Below are 20480 nucleotides of genomic sequence, written 5' to 3'. Positions count from 1 at the left end.
CTTTGCTACTTTGCTTTTCCATATTAATTTTCTCCAGACATTATATACAGAAATGTAAATGCTAACCCACATGTTGCATTTAAATGTGAATTATCATCTTGAACAATGCACACTCAAGGGTACATCTCAGTACCTTTAGTCAGGGAATATAATTGTACCATAATCCACTGAAATGATATTTTCTAGGTTGTACTGACTCCACACACCCCATCTCGTCTCCAGGCTTTTTATTTTATTGTTCTGTTTTAAAACATTAGGTTATGAAAAGGTACAAATACGTACTTTTCACCTAAAAAAATATTTAGGTACACAATTGGACCTTAAAACCACTGTTGTACCTTTGAGAGAACATTTACATTGTTTGTACCTTGATGAACAAAAAAATGTACCTGCACAGAACCTTTATTTCTAACAGTGTATTTTCAAGTAGGAACCTTTTACTTTTTTAAAATTCAGACTCAATGGGGTTTTGGTTTTTTTGCTGTTTTTGTTTTTCATCACCACAGCAACAATAATCAGCACTAAATGATTAACCCTATACACAAAATACATTTTTTGACAAAAATAGTTGATTGAAACTTACAATTCTAAAACCATGAAATCACAAAAGAGAGAAAAGCTCTTGACTCATTCTCTTCTTCTGCTGTAGACTAGTCTCCACAGCTCTTCAGGGAGAAACCAGATACCACACCACGCACGGACACCACTTTAGCAGGCCTGGGCAGAGTCATGACTCGCTTCAGGTGACACTTATTCCTGAAACAACACAAATGTAAACTCAAAAATGCAACCCCATGTTTTTAACAAACTTCTCTTCCAGCATTACAGTGTATTAGAGACTTACCTGAGCTCAGGGGTAAGGTTAGGATAAGATGGTAGGACATAGGTGTAGAACTGACAGCGTGGGTCTGCTGTGCATTTGTCTTCACAGAGATCAGCATTATCCACAAAAGCATGACTGCTATCAGCACCATAGAAGTCAATGTCCTCGAAACGTCTTTCCCACACTTTTAGAGACATTTTACCAAATTAGTTGGAAATCAGACAATCCACAAATTCAAGAACACTTGAAGAAAAATCTAACCGGTTAAAGGCTTGCAGTTGCGTGTTGGGAATCCTGAATAAACCTCTTCCTTTCCAACTGACTCATCCTTGCTTACATCTTGTTTATACTTCAGGAAGCAGCTCATATGGTGCCTGTAAGAGAATCAGTTTTAAAATGTTTGAAACATTAGAATATGTGGAAATGAACAAGGTAGGTCACGTTTATTAGACCCTTCTTTGCAGATAGCACCCACCAGGTTCTACTTTGAGAAAATGAGAAGTGGGTGCAGCGGGGATGGATGGAACACAGAATCTGGCAGTGTTGAGGTGATCCAGCTGGAACCTGCTCAAAATCATTGCCAGGGAACTCTGCATTGGCAAGAATGTCCTCCTTACATTCTGTAGCAGTGAAGAAACAGAAAATGCGAAAAGTAAAATTATATGTAAAAAATACAAAACAAGTTAGAGAAAGTGTTACTAAGTGTATGCTTAGAAGATCACCCTCCAGTAGAATTTCCTGTAAGTTCCAAAATAAACAGCTTTCTTAATGGTTTTGCATATATTTGAACCAATAAACATTTACTGTATAGGATTTTTTCACTTGTCTTTACCAACAAGACCAAAACATAGACCAAGCATAATTTATGGAGCGTGCTCACTCTGCAGTAAAAGATATACAGAGGCACAACCTTCTGCAACTTAAACCTCAGGGTACATTAATGGAATGAAACCTGTCGTCTTTGTCCCAGTCAGGTCGTAGAAAGGTGAAGAAGCGGCAGGAATGGTGCTCCGTGCAGGCTAGTTGACAGTGGTGAACGTCCGGAGAGTAGATCTGCAGGACATCATTTCCAGGGAAGTCCACATCCACCCTCAGTTCTTGGAGGGAAAAAAAAACAATCGTATAGTGCATCTTCAAAACCAGTGGGCTCAAATTAGTGAAAAAAAAAAAACTCACAAAAAATCAAACATCTTTTATCTTATGTCTAAGTGTTAGATATAGAGATGGGCAGAAGACCTCCAACCTCTCTCCAATCCTCCTGCCCCCCCTCGCACATTCACATTGCCACCCTGCTGACACTCCCTGCCTTCCATTTGCCACTCCCGGTAAAAATTTCTAGATCTGCCATTGCAGCCACACTTAATGAATTACCCTACAAACGAGATGAATAACCCAGTCTTTTTGCAACCAACCAGAAAAGAACATTAAATGCATTGATCTATGACTTGATCAGAGGCCAGTGCCTTATCCAGGTAGACATTTCCACCTTATTGTTCCCTTTGGCAACGTCCTGCAGTCCACTGATACATTTGTTTATATTTTCTTATAGGAGCCCATTTGGGATAAAATCTATCTTATGTTAATCTATGTTATGTTATATACGTTATGTTACTCTGCATGCACCTCATCATCCAACAAAGCTGTTATGGCAGATCTGTACTGTAAATGCTCTAGATAATTTAGATTAGCTTATTAGCACCATCTTCCTTGAAGCTATCATTTTGAAGTACGTTGGGCTACATTCCCCTTCTATCTCCAGCCAGTCTGTGTAGTTTCTTCTTTAATGCCTTTTCAAATGGTTTGGCACCCTCTTTAGGCTGAACTCATCAGAACTGTCCTAGTTTTTGTACTTTCTCTTGTCTTAAATAACCAATGCATAAGCCATTTACAAAAGTTCAAATGTCTTGGTTCCAATAAACTAGTTCAGAGGGGTTTGCTCAGAGTGCAGTTTTTTCTCAATACAGCTTGAGTCAACCTCACTAAATTAACTTGCCAACACAAACAACATTGCACATTTGCTGGACTCTACGTCCTGAGTCTGTATAATTTTTGTGACCATATAAGTACAGAGCAGCGCAGAATATATTTTTAATTTTTCAATTTCATGTTGTAAGCTTAAAAGCTACACTGGTAAGCTAGCAAGCAAGATTAATGACAAGATAACTACTTAAAAGTGAAATAAATAAATTGTTAATTGTGATTATTTGTATGACAATTCATTGCCAGGTAAAATTTAGTGATTGTGACAGGCCTACACCTTTCAGAGTGGTCAGTATGGCTGTTTCAGTTGCCTGTAAAGCAGGAGGGAAAAAAACTAGAACTCAAACCTTGAGTTTCATTGAGCCCTGTTTGGGTCAGTTCTTGTTTTTTTTTGAATGTGCAGTGTGAAATAGAGTGAATAGGTGTGCCACTCAGGAGCTGACCCAAATGATTATCTTGGTAATTATGACTTCACTGCTACTTCACTGATATGTTGTTGATGTTTTACTGACAATCTGTTAAGAGTTTATTAATCATCTACAAAGAACCACTCAAAATAAATTGCTACCAAAAATGATGAGAGAGAAAATCCATGGTTAGATCAAACTGAGTTTAAATTAAATCCTATGTTGGAAAACAGACTCCAGGTCACATGGCTGTAGATGCACAATATTAGTACAAGGTAACAATTGTCAGTTATGTTTATTGCTATTCTATGCTGACAACATTGGGAGCTGATCCAGTGACAGGTCTGTTGCATTGTTAGAGCTTGTGTCAAATTGTATGTCTATGTTTGTATGTATTTGTTTTGACTGGCATTATTATTTTCATTCTTTATTTATTTATTCATTTGTCATAGTAGTTGCTGAGTGTTGCAGGTGGGGAGGCTGGACACCAGGTGGTGGTATTCCTTTACTGCATGTTCTCTTGAGGCCTTTTTGCTTTCATATTATTTGAATTTGTTGTATATGCACATGTTACTAGGAGGGACCTAGCTTACAGCAGGCTGTCTTCCCAAGGCCTCAGCCCCTCTCTTAAATGTTCCTGCTTTTATTAGTTAAAAATGTTATGAGTGACTAAATAAAATAGTGGAAATTGTTTTAATGTAATGCTAATTAGATTTTTAGAAATATTTTTTATAGGTATCGTTTGTTTCTCTTAATCACATTCACTAAAATCCTGTTTAATAAAAACACATCTCTTTTTGGCATTTATGATCCTTCGTTTAGTTTTGGGGGAAAGAAAAAAATATTTCTCTGGGTGCAGCTCCCATGTGACATAGTTGGCCACCAATGTGTCAAAGAGTCCAATCTTTTTTTGAGAGAACAGGGTCTGTGCTGGTACCACAGCATAAATTCCGCAGGTGTTGTGCAGAACGTCAATATGCCCATAAGTGGCAGTAGAATTTGAAATGCCAACATTTCATAGCAACCTTCAATTCCTCCAAACTGTCTTCCTCTTTAATTAGTGTTTCTCAGTGACTTGATCAGAATCACACTATCACACTAAAATATTTTACTAGCTACATTTTCCACCACTTAAAACATTGAACCATTACCTGCTGAAGACTCATCTTTACAGCTCTTCAGAGAGAATCCTGATATCACACCTTTTGCAGAGATCACTTTAGCAGGCCTGGGCAGAGTCATGACCTGCTTTAGGTGACACTTATTCCTGAAAGAACACAAGCGCAAAAATGCATTTCTGCCCACAGATAAGCACAGACAAACAAATCTTCAGCATGAAGAATACTTTCTGTCATCTTGTGACAATCGAGTTGCGTATTAGAGACTTACCTGAGCTCAGGTGTAAGGTTAGGATAAGACGGTAAGACATAGGTGTAGAACTGACACTCTGGGTCTGCTGTGCATTTGTCTTCACAGAGATCAGCATTATCCACAAAAGCATGACTGTTATCAGCACCATAGAAGTCAATGTCCTCAAAGCGTCTTCCCCACACTTTTAGAGACATTTCATAATATTAGTTGGAAATCAGACAATCCACAAATTTTTTAATTATAAGACCTTGTGAAGAAAAATCAAACCATTTGAGGGCTTGCAGTTGCGTGTTGGGAATCCTGAATAAACCTCTTTCTTTCCAACTGACACATCCTTGCTTACATCTGGCTTATACTTCAGGAAGCAGCTCATACGGTGCCTGTAAGAGAAATTATTTACAATAGCTCAAACATTGGAATGTGTGGAAATACAGGCAGGTATAAAATTAAAGGAAGGACCAACATAAAGTGTCTTAGTAAGATGCTGGGCCACCACAAGCTTGCTGAAATGTGCCTTGGTATAGATTCTACAAGTCCCTGGAAATGTACTGCAGGGGATGCCACATCATTCTTCCAAAAGATATTCCATCAGTTGGTGTGTTTATGCACTAAAATCCTACTATAATATCCCTCTATATGTAGTTGTGGATAGACTGTTCTTGCAGACACAGTCTGAACACATGTTGCGTTGACGTTCTCAATCACCTGAGGATCAGTTGCCCTTCTGTTTTTCCTTTCATATCGCATTAATAGATAAGCATCCCAATCATTGATCATTTACATAATTTACAACCCTCTAGATATAAATGCAGATCCCACTTTAGGCACTGTTTTATTACAACAGATGAGCAGTCTAAGTAACTGAACCTCTTGCCATCTCTGCCCCAATACTGAAACTTCTTTCAAAGTCACTTGTCTTGTTGCATTGGAACTTAGCATGTTTCTTCACACATTTATTCAAGTTTTTTTCTGTAATTCGTTTCTTATCTGTGTGTATTAGACTCCCCTTCTCTTTGCAGATAGCACTCACCAGGTTTTACTTTGAGAAAATGAGAAGTGGGTGCATCGGGATGTAAGGAACACAGAATCTGGCAGTGTTGAGGTGATCCAGCAGGAACCTGCTCAAAGTCATTGCCGGGGAACTCTGTGTTGGCAAGAATCTCCACCTTACATTCTGTAGAAGTGAAGGAAGCAAAGGAAAATTCAGAACGTGACAGATGAAATGATCAAAAATAGATGGTTAATGAGGAAAATTGATATGATTCAAAAGATACCTTCTTTGATAGTTCCCTTGGCCTTTGGCAATGACTGTGAAAACCCTGATACAAGACCCGTTTGGGTTGTGATGCTTGGTGGTATCGGAACAGGCCAGCTATATTTTAGATAGCAGATTTTCCTGCAGGGAGATCAGAAACTTCAACTACTCAGAATTGTAGTGTGAGACTGCAGCCAACCAGAGTACGCTTTCTGCCCATGTCTGGCCTCGAGAACCTTACTGCAATTTTCTATTAGGCAGACAACAAGTCAGTGTTTCCCTTTTTATTTGTGTTGTAATGGCTTATTGATGATTATTTTTAATGTGTGTCTGAGATAATTAATAACCATTAATAAACCAATTTTAAAACATTCATAAACCCTGTGAATATGTTACGTCAGATAAAGGTAGTCGTATTCTAAAGTGGTACCCCTTAACTAACTAGAGATGCAGCACTGCTTTGCCTCAGGGTGGCGCTGCAGCAGAGTGATTCATCAAAATGGTCCTTCATAGCCTAGCAACTGTAACTATGCCAAGGACACCTCTGAAATACTTTGTAATTTGCCACAGCATATTTGTAAATCTGAAAACTCACCCAATTTCCCAAAAGATTGGTAAAAAGAGTGAATTGTCACTCATTTCTCAAACCAAAGACAAAAGAGTCCTGTGTTGGCTGGCTACTTCAGCGCTTGCTGGCTGCTAACTCACTTGGTGCTGATGCTTCAGTGGCAACAAAATGTTTGTTTAAGAATTCATTTGGAAATACCCTTTGCTAGTTCGCTAGTGCGGTCACCCACACATTAATTGGGACATATAATTAATGTTGTTTGTTTTCTCAGTCTATCTCTTACCTGTATGCTGCAGCTGGGAAGTTCTCTGTTGTGAAAGAAAAGAATCTGCAGTCTGGATCACTGGTACACACCTTTTGGCATACATCATAGCTAGATGAGGGCAAATTACGGTAGTCTGATCCTGGGAAATCTACATCCTGATATATGGATGAAAGACAGGAACCTTAGGGGAAGAAAGAAAATGTTTGATGATAAGGAATTTTCGTTTGCTTATTTTCTGCAGTACTAAAATATTGTAGATGTTAACCAGTTCGAAAGTATTAGGGAGAAAGCATCAGCAGCCGTTCAACAACAGTCTTGGGCTCACCTGTTTTGCACTCCTGATGAGACAATGAGAAGCCTGACGTTGCTCCATTCAGTTCTGAAACCTGGGACGGGATTCCAGAGTCTGTGTGCTTCAGGAAGCAGTAGAATTTCCTTTAAAAGTTTCAGTTTAACAACCTTATTATTGATTTTTGCATAACATATGCCATTTTCATCACACTTAAACCAAGAAACAGTTACAGTACTCTCTTAAAAATGGAATGAACCTAAAAAATTCTTAGAGGTGAAGCCACATTTAATTCATATAAAAATCTTTCGGCGAAGAGGTCAATGAACCTCTACATAATGTAAAGGCTGTATACTAGTTACATTTATTTTTCTTAGAACCGACCAGTGTGTTGTAGTTTTTCAGAAACCAAATAAGCTGCAGTCTTATCATCTCCAAATAAACCATAATAGTCTAAGTGTTATATTTTAGAATGCTCACTCTGCTGTGAATCACTAGTACCTGAAGCCTCAGAGTATTTTAATAAAGTTAAACCTGTCATCTTTGTCCCAGTCAGGTCTTAGAAAGGTGAAGAAGAGGCAGGAATGGTGTTGTGTGCAGGCTAGCTGACAGTGGTGAACATCTGGAGAGTAGATCTGCAGGACATCATCTCCAGGGAAGTCAACATCCACTCTCAGTTTTGGGACGGAAAAAAAGGCCAGCAGTATCGATCACTTTCAAATTCACTAGAATGTAACAGTAAAAATGAATGCATATGAGTGTGTGCATAACATGAGGGCTGCAATGTTAAAGTTTATGTTATTGAGCAAAGGTATAAGATCTGTGGGAGATCATGTATTTACATGCTTTTTTTGCTTTTGTGATGTGATCTATCTTTACTGAAGGAGTCTTGAACAACCAGCAACCATGTTCTTATATGTTATAGTTCAAGACACATTTCAGACCTTTAACTGACTTGGACTTTAGGTTAAAATCATTGTTTCAAGTCTCTTTATAACTTAGTTATGTTTATTTTAATAAAACAAATGACTGAACATTCCATTTTGTCTCTAATAAAACATTCATAACACTACCAAACCTTACCAAATGTTTCAGTACTGACTGTTTCAGCAGTGACAATTTTAGCTATTTTGAGAGTAACTCAAAAACGCCAGCCAGTACATGACTAACAATCGGCTTTAAACAGTTGTACACATAAAGTGTAGTGACAATTCTTAATGTTACACACTGATTTTCAGACTGTGGGACGCATTTACTTCAAAACAATGGGATCTAACTGCTCACCATGTGGCCATGAGGGACAGGGATGCAGGGGTGTGGTTAAAATAAGGCTCAGCTTATGCTTAGCTATGTTTAGCTTCTTGCTATCTCAATGAATGCCTTGGGTTTCAAGAAATCATAAAGAGATATTATGATATTATTATCTATATTATTATAGAAATAGATATTATTTTCTAAAACGCTTTCGTCAAAGCATGTGAGAGATCATTTTTGCGCTATTTATTACTGGGTAAGCACATTCACAGGAAGTCATTTTATATGAAAACTATGCTTAAATTCTACAATGTATTATACAAATAAACAAATAAACAAATAAACAAGCATGCCAAAAATGGCAACTTTACAGGAGATGGCAAAAAGGTCTTAACTTTGAAAGTAAGTTTATATAGAGATTTTAGAGATTAAGAGAAAAAGAGATTTTATTCCAAGAACTGCATTTCTATTGGTCCATTCATCATGAAATTTTCACACAATGTAAAGGAAGGCTGCTGAGCTCAAATGATGTAGAAAAATAAAAATCCAAAGAAAAAACTGAGACACTTGGTCCAAATGGATCCAAAGTCCACTGATGGAATCAACATACAAAACAAACAAACAATACAATACAAGACAAACCTAGTCAAATGAGCAAGTCAAAGCTTAAGGCAAAAAAGGGTTTGTCAGTTTAACCTAAAAAAAGTCTTTGTGTGGCAAGCAGTTTAACGAGCTTCATTCGACATAACTGACTACTTTGAATGAACCAGTGCAAAGCAAAATGTTCGTTTTGATCAGTGGTTCCTAACCCTGGTCATAGAGCACCCCCTGCCCTGCACATTGTTGTCTTTTCCCTGATCCTAACACACCTGATCTAATGAAGCAATTAAATAGCAAGTCCTTTTTGAGTTGAACTGGGTGTTTAAGAGCAGGAAAACATAAAAACATGCAGGGCAGGAGGCACTAAAGGACCAGGGTTGACAACCTGGTTTAAATAAACAAAAACAGTATTTCTCACCATTCAAACCTCAAGAACATTTCAAAGCAACTTCTACCCTGTTCCATGTTTTAGAGTGTACCAAGTGAGATCGTACCTTTACTGAGGGACTCTGGAACAGCAGCCAGCAGCAGCAGCAGCAGCACCCACACTACCATGATTCCCTGCACACAGTACTCCAGCTCTTTGCCAGAACCACTGAAAGCACCCAGACCCACCTAAATATACAAACTGCATGTAGTGTAAATAATTGATGGATGGTTAAAAAATTGAGAGAATAATCAATACTTGGGTTGAAATCTCGCTTACACTGTCAGAAACAGGTACAGGTTGGTTCAGATTACTTCATCCTAATGGGAGTTACAACAGAATGTCCGGGGCCTCTTTCGAGTGAATCTCCCTGTAGATTAAATGTGACATCTAGGCCTTTTAGGTAAAGAGACAAGGCTAAAGGTCTGTTACCTCAGCTGATTTTACGGCCTAGTCTTTATCTCCTTGTGTCTTTCAACTGCAAAACAGGCCGGTGTGTGAAGAGCTAGAATCCTGGGCCATAAAACAAAATTCCCACATTAGTATCTAAAGTGACCACCATTTCTCTGTAGCAGAGACACATTATTAGGAAAAATTGCTGAATTTTTATTAATTATTTTTATCAAACTGCTGCAAAATGAAAGCAAAACCAAAAGTGTTGCATTTATATTTTGTGTGTATGTATGCATATATGTATACAGTACACTCCACAAATATTGGCACCCTTGGTAATCATGAGCAAAATGAGCTGTAAAAAGCATTTTTAATACTTATCCTTTTGATCTTTCGTTCAAAATATTAACAGAAATCTAACTTTTATTTGAAGTACAATGACTGAAAAAAAACTGAAATCTTATCTGTTAATAAATATCTTTCTCAAATCTGTGTGCCACAATTGTTAGCACCCCTTCATTTAATACTTTGTGCCGTCTCTGTATCTTTGTATCTTTGCAAAGATAACAGCTCTGAGTCTTCTCCTATAATGCTTAATGAGACTAAAGAACATGGAAAAGGATCTGAGACCATTCCGCCATACAGAACTTCTCTAGAACCTGCAGATTCCAAGGTCCACACTGTGATCTCTGCTTTTCAGCTCATCCCACAGTTTTTCTATGGGGTTTCATTCAGGGGACTGGCACTGTGATGGCAAAACCTTGATTCTGTGTTAAGTGAACCATTTTTGTGTTGAGTTTGAGGCTTTGGATCATTGTCCTCCTGGAAAATCCAGACTATGGCCCAGTTTAAGCCTCCTGGCTGAGGCAGTCAGGTTTTGATTTAATATCCGCTGGCACTTGATGGAGTCTGATACCACATGTCCAAATAAATTGTCCAGGCCCTTTGGAAGAAAAACAGCTCCACAACATCGTAAATCCACCACCATACTTCACAGTAGGGATGAGGTGCTTTTCTGCATGGCTATCTTTGTGTCCATGCCAAACTTACCTCTTGTGTTTGTTGCCAAAAACTTCTATTTTGATCTCATCTGTGGAAATATTGGAATATGTGAACATATGTCTCACTGGACAAGGCAGCTGGTGGATGTTAGGCTCCCTTTTCCAAGTAGCACTCAGAAAGATCACTTGTTTGATACCTGGAAGTAAATGAGAAGTGGTTGCAGTGGGGATGTATGGTGCACAAGAACTGGCAGTGTTGAGGTGATGTAGCAGAAACCTGCTCAAAAACATTGCCAGGAAAGTCTGTGTTGGCACCGATTGCCTCTGTACATTCTGTAGCTCAAAAGATACAATAGACAGAAAATCAGAAAAATGAAAAAAACAAAATGGGTTATAAGCTAAATTAAGTATACAAATAAAAGATATCTTCTCTACAAGAACCCGCCTCCTTTAGTATTGACTGTGAAAATCCTGATACGACACCACTAAGATCTGTTATCGCTAGCGGTATTGGGAAAGACCAGCTGTATTTTAGAAAGCACACTTTTCTGCAGAGAGAGCAGAAATGTCAGCTACATAAAACTACAGTCAACAATTCCTCAGTGTAGAAATGTGTAGAAAGTGCTCCAACTCTCCTACCCCAACAACAGTCTATGGGACAGCGGTTACACCTCAGTTCCACATAATTCTGCACAATTCCACACCAGTCATATCATCAAAATGCATTTCAGCTGCAGTTTAACTAATATAAACACTTAACATTTGCTCAGCAGCTCACAAATTGGGCCCAAATTGAACAGCAAAGAAAGGATGCCAGGTGTCCAGTTCAAGCAAATAGGTAGATTTGAAAGACTGAGATCCTGGGGACATTTCAGTTTAGAATAGAAGTAGAAGTAGAGTAGAAGTGTCTACGTAATATTTCAAGGTCTACTACAAGTGTTTGTATTTTACTGTTGAAGTTTTTGCGTGTTTTGAATAAACAATGGCCAGTTCGGGTTACAGCACACCATTAATTAAAAAAGAAATAAAAACGTTTTTTCTCTGGCCCACAGATTTGATAAGATTTTTTAATATGGCCCTTGTTGAGTTTGACACCCCTGCCATAGAGACTACACAGTTAAGCTACCCTCACTACAGCATACTCATGACTTTAATTATAAGAAAGCTAGCCAAACAGTAAAAGTAGGCTTGTAAGGGAACTTTATGAGGCAAAATTTTTTACAACTAATTAATTCTGTTTAACACATCTTAAGATTGGATAGCCTACTTTATTTAATGTAGATTGATTACGTTTTGTAAAAAAAGTACTGTTCATTTTATTCTGTGTACAGTTTCTACTCTCTACTGTACACATTCATTTAGGTGCTTTTAACTGTGTTTTCCTAAGAATCACATCAAGATATGCTGATTACCAAGTGCTGCGTCATCAGACTCTTTTTTCACTATCTATTGTATCTATTCACACAGGGTAGGTAGGACATTCCTCTGGTCACTGCTTTACAGATAACGGCTGACTGTTTCACTTTGCATAACTAGGCTGGCAGGAAGGGTAGCCAAGTTATGCAAACTCCCACACTAGGGAGGCACAGGCCATCCCTGGCTGCCTCCTGGCTATGCCTCTGGTCAGTAAGTCATGACATGTCAGTACAGCTTGTTTTCCCTAATTCTGCTGCAGCCTTCAGTTTAAGACACATCTGAAGAGACTGTAGCACATCAATTATGCTTATGATATTGGTATTGTTCCACATAACAACATGGAATACATGGAATCCGTTAAAACTATGACCGGGGGTGAGGCTGCATTAAAAGTACTGAATCTAATCACTGCGATCACAGATTACAGCTATTTTAAAGGTCTATATGTCAACACGTACAGCATATCTAATTTGTATTTTCATGGCGCCCTAGGCGGCTGCCAACTTTTGCTAAGTGCAAAGACTCAGTGGCCAATCAAATGTCTGTAGGGGCTAAAGCCAGCCTACTCCCCTACCCAGACATTCCACTAGCTAAAATTTATAGGTTTAATAGGATGCTACAAAAAAATTAGTGTTAGCAGTGGCTGCTTTATGTTATAAATTTATCAAAAAGTCTATTATTATGAATTCATATTAAAACCCTTGTTTAACAGACATTACTCGAATATTGTCACTGTCTCAACAAACCTTGTATCTTCCTTTTCATGTTTCCTTGTATTTCATTTTTTAAATTAATTATTATAAAATTAATAATTGCTCGCATCTTCTGACACGAACTCCATTTCCCAGACTCCTCAGCAAAGTCACATGACTCCGGAGAGATCCTCATCATCTAATCAGCGCTCAAGTTCGCCGGAATGCTAATGTTTTGCAGCTGTTTTAGATAATATTTAAGCCCGGGCTTTAGTTAGACTCTTTGCGAGGTATTGCTTTCTTTATGAAACTACTGAGCGTTTTCTTTGATTGTGTTTCTGGTTATGACTTTATTCTTCTCGTGTTCTCTGACTCTGTTTTTGGATTTGCCCTTTTGTACTTCTGCCTGGATATTCGGATTGGTGATTTTGACCCTTTGCTTGTTTTTGTGGACTCCGAACTGTTTTGCCCTTGTTTGTTTTGGTAGCCATTCTCATCTTGTTGTGTTTTTTGGAACTGACCCATGCTCGGTATCTGACTACGGTGTGCATCCCTGATTCCCCAAGTAAAGCTTCCTTTTTGTCTTTAAACCGCGAGCGTCAGCTTTCTGTTCCATCGTTACAGAATACCTCGCCACCTATGCAGATGGCGGATCCGGAAGCTTTCCAAGGCATTGACGGAGCAAGGACAGCTACTCGGCAGGCATCAGCAGGTTCTGTCTGGGGTAACTCACTCGCTGGAGACGTTAGCTCATCAGCAAGCTGATCAACAGTCCCAGTTGGCGCAGCTCGTCGCTGGTGTCAAAGAACTGAGCACTCAACTTCAGAATCTCAGCGTGACTGAACCTGAAGTAAACATCGCGACTCCGTTGGCTCCCGTGTCGACCACAACTACTTTCCCGGTTAGTAAACCAGATAAGTTTGAGGGTAACCCTGACAAATGTAGAGGCTTTTTGCTCCAGTGTACTGTTTTTTTGACAATTCCCCTGCTAGTAATGACCAAGCTAAGATATCCTTCATTGTATCAAGGTTAGCGGGTAAAGCATTAGAGTGGGCTACTGCTAGCTGGAACAGGATTCACAGTTTGTTATATGTCCAATTCCTTAGTGAATTTTGATCATCCTTATGAAGGCAGGGTCAGTGGGGAATTATTGGCTAAACTTAAACAAGGAGCTCGTTCAGTGGTCGATCATTCCCTGGAATTTCGGACTCTAGCAGCCAGTACTGGCTGGAATGAGGCTGCCCTTTTAGTAATGTTCAGACAAGGAGATATTGAATGAACTCGCATGCAAAGATGATGACTTGTCTTTAGATCAACTCATTGATCTAGCCATTAAACTGGATCATCTTTTGCAAAATTGTCGTAAACACAAGCCTGATAGAAACCCCAGAAGAATCCTCTCCAGAATAGGGAGCCCACCAGAATCACCTGAAGCCACGGGCTGACACCAGAGGAAAGACTTCGCAGGCTCACAAACAACCTCTGCTTATACTGTGGGAACCCGGGACATCGGATAAGAGACTGTAGAGTGAGGCCTCCTAAGAGCAAGGCGCCAACCCTTGGACAGCACGTGGAGTACACTCTGTGTGCTAATGTGGTGAGTGTTCCCACAAAAGGGTTGGTTTCCAAGTCTTTTATATTACCTGTCAGTATCTGCTGCCAATCCGATTCTCTTGTTGTTTCAGCCCTCCTAGATTCCGGAGCAGAAGGGAATTTCATTCATGCCCGGATCGTGGAACAGCTGAAGATTCCTGTGGAAAGTCTTCAGAACGTGTTAAAGGTGGCAGCGCTAGATGGAGGACCTGTTGGAGTCGGGACCATCTCCAAAATCACCACTACCATTGTTGTACGGACCAGCGCTCTGCACCAAGAGACACTGTCTTTTTTAGTTTTAGAACATTTTGAGTTCGAACTGATATTAGGACTCCCATGGCTTGAGAGACACAATCCTTCCATTTCCTGGTCAGAACACACTATCACGAAGTGGTCTGACAAATGCCTACTCACTTGCATGACCCCTCCAGTAGTCTCCATGCTATCTACATCAGTAGAAAGTCCTGATGTGGAAACCCCAAGTCAAATCCCACCTGAGTATCTAGACCTTAGAGAAGTTTTCAATAAAACAAACGCTACCAAGTTACCACCTCATCGGCCATATGATTGTGCTATCGAGTTGCTAGATAATCCTACTTTCCCCAAGGCCAGAGTGTATCCATTGACCCAAGAAGAACAGAAAGCCCTAGATGTATACATTCAGGAGGCTTTAACACAAGGGTTTATTCGGCCATCCACTTCCCCAATCTCCTCTAGTTTCTTCTTTATAAAGAAAAAAGATGGAGGACTGCGCCCTTGCATAGACTATAGAGCCCTGAATCAAATCACCAAGCCCTATCCCTATCCGCTTCCCCTAGTTCCAGTTGCTTTAGAACAATTAAAAGGGGCTAAGGTGTTCACTAAACTGGATCTTAGAAGTGCCTATAATCTGATCAGAGTCAGAGAGGGAGACGAGTGGAAGACGGCCTTCATGACCACTAGGGGGCACTATGAATACCTCGTGATGCCCTTCGGGCTCTCTATAGCGCCCTCTGCTTTCCAGGCTTTCATAAATCAGGTACTGCGGGATATGCTGGGGAACTTTGTCATTGCATATCTAGACGATATTCTCGTTTACTCACCAGACCAGGAGACTCGTGCAACATGTCCGTGCAGTGTTGAAGAGGCTATTGGACAATAATCTATATTTTAAAGGAGAAAAATGCGAGTTCAACTTGGAGTTTGTCGACTTCTTAGGATATGTAGTTAGTAATCAGGGAGTGATCATGAATGATCACAAGGTTGACGCAGTGGTAAATTGGCCTGCTCCCACTTCAGTCAAGGAGCTGCAAAGATTTTTGGGATTTGCAAATTTTTACAGGAGGTTCATTAGAAATTTCAGTACTGTCACAGCTCCCCTTACTTCCCTATTAAAAGGTTCGCCAAAAAAGATCCGATGGTCAGAGCAAGCAGAGGCTGCCTTTCAACGTCTCAAAGCAGCTTTTACTACGGTTCCCATTCTCAAACACCCTGATCCTTCCCAACCTTTTGTGGTAGAAGTGGACGCATCAGAGACTGGCGTAGGAGCCGTTTTGTCGCAGAGAACCGGGTCCCCACAGAAATTGCATCCGATCGCCTTTTATTCCCACAAGTTGTCACCAGCAGAGTTGAACTATGGTATTGGTGATAGAGAATTACTAGCGGTAAAATTAGCCTTAGAGTGGAGACATTGGCTTGAGGGAGCAAACCATCCTTTCACCGTGCTCACTGATCACAAGAATTTAGAATATTTTAGGAGTGCCCGGAGATTAAATGCTCGTCAAGCTCGATGGTCACTGTTTTTTGCTCGTTTCAATTTCAGCATCACTTATCTACCAGGATCTCGTAATACCAAGGCCGACGCTCTTTCCTGCATACATCAAAGAGACAGTGTCAACACAAAGCTGGAGGACGCTAAACCCATTTTACCCCCAGAAGTGATCCTTTCATCGATACGCTGGGAAATCGATGATGACATAGAAGCTGCTTTAGTTAACACTTCCATTCCAGATCAGTGTTCTGCAGGAAGACAGTATGTACCCCCAGAATGTCGTAATAGATTGATAACTTGGGCCCATTCATCCCTGACCTCGGGCCACCCTGGGGAGACACGAACACATCAGCTATTAGCTCACAGATATTGGTGGGAGTCTATGCTTAAAGACATCCATTCTTTTGTTCAGTCATGCTCCACTTGCTCACAATGTAAGACCCCGAAAACTCTACCCGCAGGCAAGCTAATGCCCCTTCCGATACCTGCCAGACCTTGGTCTCATGTAGCCATTGACTTTGACCTTCCAGATTCACAGGGTTTTAACACCATTCTTACAGTGATTGATAGATTTTCAAGGGGAGTCAGATTCATTCCGTTCCAAAACATTCCCAGTGCTTTCCAGACTGCTGAAGCCTTGTTTAATCATGTATTTAGGCTGTTTGGGATCCCAGAGGACATTGTTTCTGATTGTGGGTCACAGTTCACGTCTCAGATATGGACTGCATTTTTTTTGTGCACATTGGAGTATCTATTAGTTTGACCTCTGGACAATGTGAACGTATGAACCAAGAGCTAGGCAAGTTCTTGAGAATTTTTTGCCATGACAACCCTTCTGATTGGTATAGGTTTTTAGCCTGGGCTGAAATAGCCCAAAATTCTCTAACCAGTTCTACCACAGGGCTGACTCCTTTTCAGTGTTTTTTGGGCTATCAGCCACCCTTGGCACCATGGACGGCTTCAGTGACACAAGTTCCGGCTGTGGATGACTGGATGAGCCGGAGTGAACAGGTCTGGGAACAGACGCATAGAGACTGTCATACAAAGGAACAAACGACAGGCCGACCGGCACAGAGGTGAAACGCCTGTCTACCAACCTGGTGACCGCGTCTGGCTGGCCACGAGAGACTTTCGCCAGACGGAGGGAAGTAGAAAGCTCCAACCTAAATATATTGGACCATTTAAAGTGGTAAAAAGGATTAACGAGGTGACTTATAGGTTAGAATTACCCCCAAGGTTTAGAGTTTCACGGTCTTTTCATGTGTCCCTTCTTAAACCTGTTGTTGCAGGCCCATTGGACGAGGTGTCACCGGACGTCACACCACCCCCGCCGGAGGTGATAGATGGGGCCCCAGTCTACGCTGTTCGGAGGTTGCTGGACTCCAGGAGGCGGGGTGGACTGTTGCAATATCTGGTGGATTGGGAGGGTTACGGTCCTGAGGAGCAGAGTTGGGTGCTGGCTAAGGACGTTTTGGATCCAGGTCTCGTCGCAGACTTTCACAGCCAACACCCGGAGAAGCCTGCTCCATGTTCCAGGGGTCGCCCATGTAAGGGGCCCCCTGCCTCCCTTCCAGCGCGTTTGCAGAGACACCGTGATGAGACCCCGTCCGTCCAGCGCCTCGACGGTTCTGGTTCCGCCCCTGTTCAGAGGTCTGGTGGGGGGCTCGGTGGTCGTCCTGGTCACCCTCGTACCAAGGCCCGCCAGGACTCTTTGGAGTGGGGTCCTGCCACTCACCAGACGAAGCTAGTTCCCTTGCTCGCATCTTCTGACACGAACTCCATTTCCCAGACTCCTCAGCAAAGTCACATGACTCCAGAGAGATCATCATCCAATCAGCGCTCAAGTTCACCGGAATACTAATGTTTTGCAGCTGTTTTAGATAATATTTAAGCCCAGGCTTTAGTTAGAATCTTTGCGAGGTATTGCTTTCTTTATGAAACTACTGAGCGTTTTCTTTGTTTCTGGTCATGACTTTATTCTTCTCGTGTTCTCTGACTCTGTTTTTGGATTTGCCCTTTTGTACTTCTGCCTGGATATTCGGATTGGTGATTTTGACCCTTTGCTTGTTTTTGTGGACTCCGAACTGTTTTGCTCTTGTTTTGTTTTGGTAGCCATTCTCATCTTGTTGTGTTTTTTGGAACTGACCCATGTTCGGTATCTGACTACGGTGTGCATCCCTGATTCCCCAAGTAAAGCTTCCTTTTTGTCTTTAAACCGCGAGCGTCTGCTTTCTGTTCCATCGTTACAATGTGAAAAAGTTATAATGAATGGACCAACAGAAACAGTCCAAAATGACTTAGAATAAAATCTTTTTATTTTAACTTACTTCGATAGATTCAGAAAAGTTATGAGTTTGGAAATATATGGTTTTGTCTGACAATAACACTAGAGCAATTAAAAAGGGATAAATGTATGCTTGGCTTATGTATGTAGTTGTCCATTGCAGCCCACTGGAGTTCATTGTTTAATCTTTTTTTTCTTTCTTTTTTTAACCACGACATGCTTGTGCACAACCCCAGCACCTTAAGCCTCAGAATATTTTAATAGAAGAAACCTGTTATCCATGTTCCAGTCAGGTCATACGAAGGTGAAGAACAGGCAGGCATAGTGCTGTGTGCAGGCTGGCTGACAGTGGAAGACATCTGGTGAGTAGATCTGCAGAATATCATCTCCATGGAAGTCCACGTCCACTCTCAGATCTTGCTGCTACATTTACTTAATCTTAACAGTGAAAATCACCGCAAACATGTTAGTCTACACAGACTAAAATGTGAAAGTGTATTTCTGGCCAAATGCTAAATGCAAGATAAAGCTTGTGTGGAAACTAATTTGTTGTTTTGTTTGTTTAATTGTTTTTGTAATGTCTATATTACTAATGGATCTTTTTCTTTAAGAAAAGATCTTTAAATTTAGAGTACAGAGTACACTTGACACTTGCTGATTGGCATAAGGGAGTGTGGAGAAATAACAAAGCCAGATAAAATGAAATACACACAAAAATACTAAATAAAATACAACTAAACTTCTATTTCATTTAAAGCTACACTATGTAAGATTTGGGGATTTGGAGACCACTGGGATGGAAATGTGTACTTGCACGCAGTGTGTGTAACAACATTTTGTAATTTGTGCATTGCACCCTGTCCCCAGCAAATGAATCTGATTATTGCGTGCAATCAAAGAGTATTAAAAGAGAATATGATGCCCACAAAACGTGGTCACTATTGTGTTTATATGCTCATTGTATTATTTTTTAAAATTATTTATTTGAATCTGCCCTTTTAATCCTCTTTTCAGTGCACGTTTATTCTAAGCTTTCTAATTGAATACCTCCTGATACCAGTTAGTGGTGGTGCAATGCTGGCTGTGCTGTCTACTGCAATCTTCAGTTTCAGGAGAGCACTGTGTTAAGAGTCTAATAAAAATCATCCTAAAATAGTAAATACTGCACACGGGGGCATATTTTTACCTTTATCTCGACTTTTGAACTTTTTGATTTTAACCCAATTACCTCCCCAATTTAGTCGTCGCCAATTCCACCCGCTAGTTAGGACTCCCCCAGTCACACGATACTATCAACGCTAGGAGGACGACGGCTAACACAGGCTTCCTCCGAGACCTGTGAAGCGCCAGCGCATCTTTTCGAACTGCCGCTCACGCAACGTCATTGGACAGCTGAACGCGGTCGGAGGAAAGCGCCAACCGCCAGATCTGTTACGTCAGCTAACAGACGCCTGCGCTGACTAGTATCGCGCTGAGTGATGGGGGGAGAAGAGCGAGGTCCATTGTACTCTCTTGGACTCCCGGCTACGGATGGCTGTAGCATCACCAGGGATCGAACTCGCGATCTCCTGGTGATAGGGCCAACGCTTAGACGGTTGCGCCACTCGGGAGCCCTTTTGGAGGTTTTTTTTTAGTAAAATTGCTGATGTGTCAATCCAGATTTAGTAAATGGGAACGTACTGTGTGTATTTTTAGAAAATTGTGTTTTAAGTTTGTAGACACTTCATTCTGTAAAAATTTTGAGTGCTACATCATTTTACTTTGTCAGTATTGATGAATATCAGGATGTATTTTCATGGAATGACTTTTCTTAAAGACGTAATAGTGGTTTGCATCATTAGCATTTTTCCCATTGAGTTTAAGGTAAAGTGAGCCTCTACATATAATGGGATGCTGTGTAAAATGTAAATAAATGTAAATAAAAACAGAATGCAATGATTTGCAAATCTTATAGACCCACATTTTATTCACAATAGAACACAGAACACATATCAGATGTTAAAAGTGAGACATTTTACCATTTCATGAAAAACATTAACTCATTTAGAACTTGATGGCAGCAACACATCTCAAAAAAGTTGGGACAGGGCCGCGTCTACCATTGTGTAGCAT

General features: G+C 40.5%; 1 pseudogene; it reads right to left on the bottom strand.

Moving 5' to 3' along the window:
- Nucleotides 1-371: 371 nt before the first annotated feature.
- LOC118804888 lies at nt 372-19033 on the bottom strand (annotated as a pseudogene).
- Between the last annotated feature and the right edge of the window lie 1447 nt (nt 19034-20480).

This window comes from Colossoma macropomum, unplaced genomic scaffold (genome assembly GCF_904425465.1).
Source record: "Colossoma macropomum unplaced genomic scaffold, Colossoma_macropomum, whole genome shotgun sequence".
Taxonomy (NCBI): domain Eukaryota; kingdom Metazoa; phylum Chordata; class Actinopteri; order Characiformes; family Serrasalmidae; genus Colossoma; species Colossoma macropomum.
The sequence above is the reverse complement of the archived record's forward strand: the minus strand, read 5'-3'. Positions and strand labels throughout refer to the sequence as shown.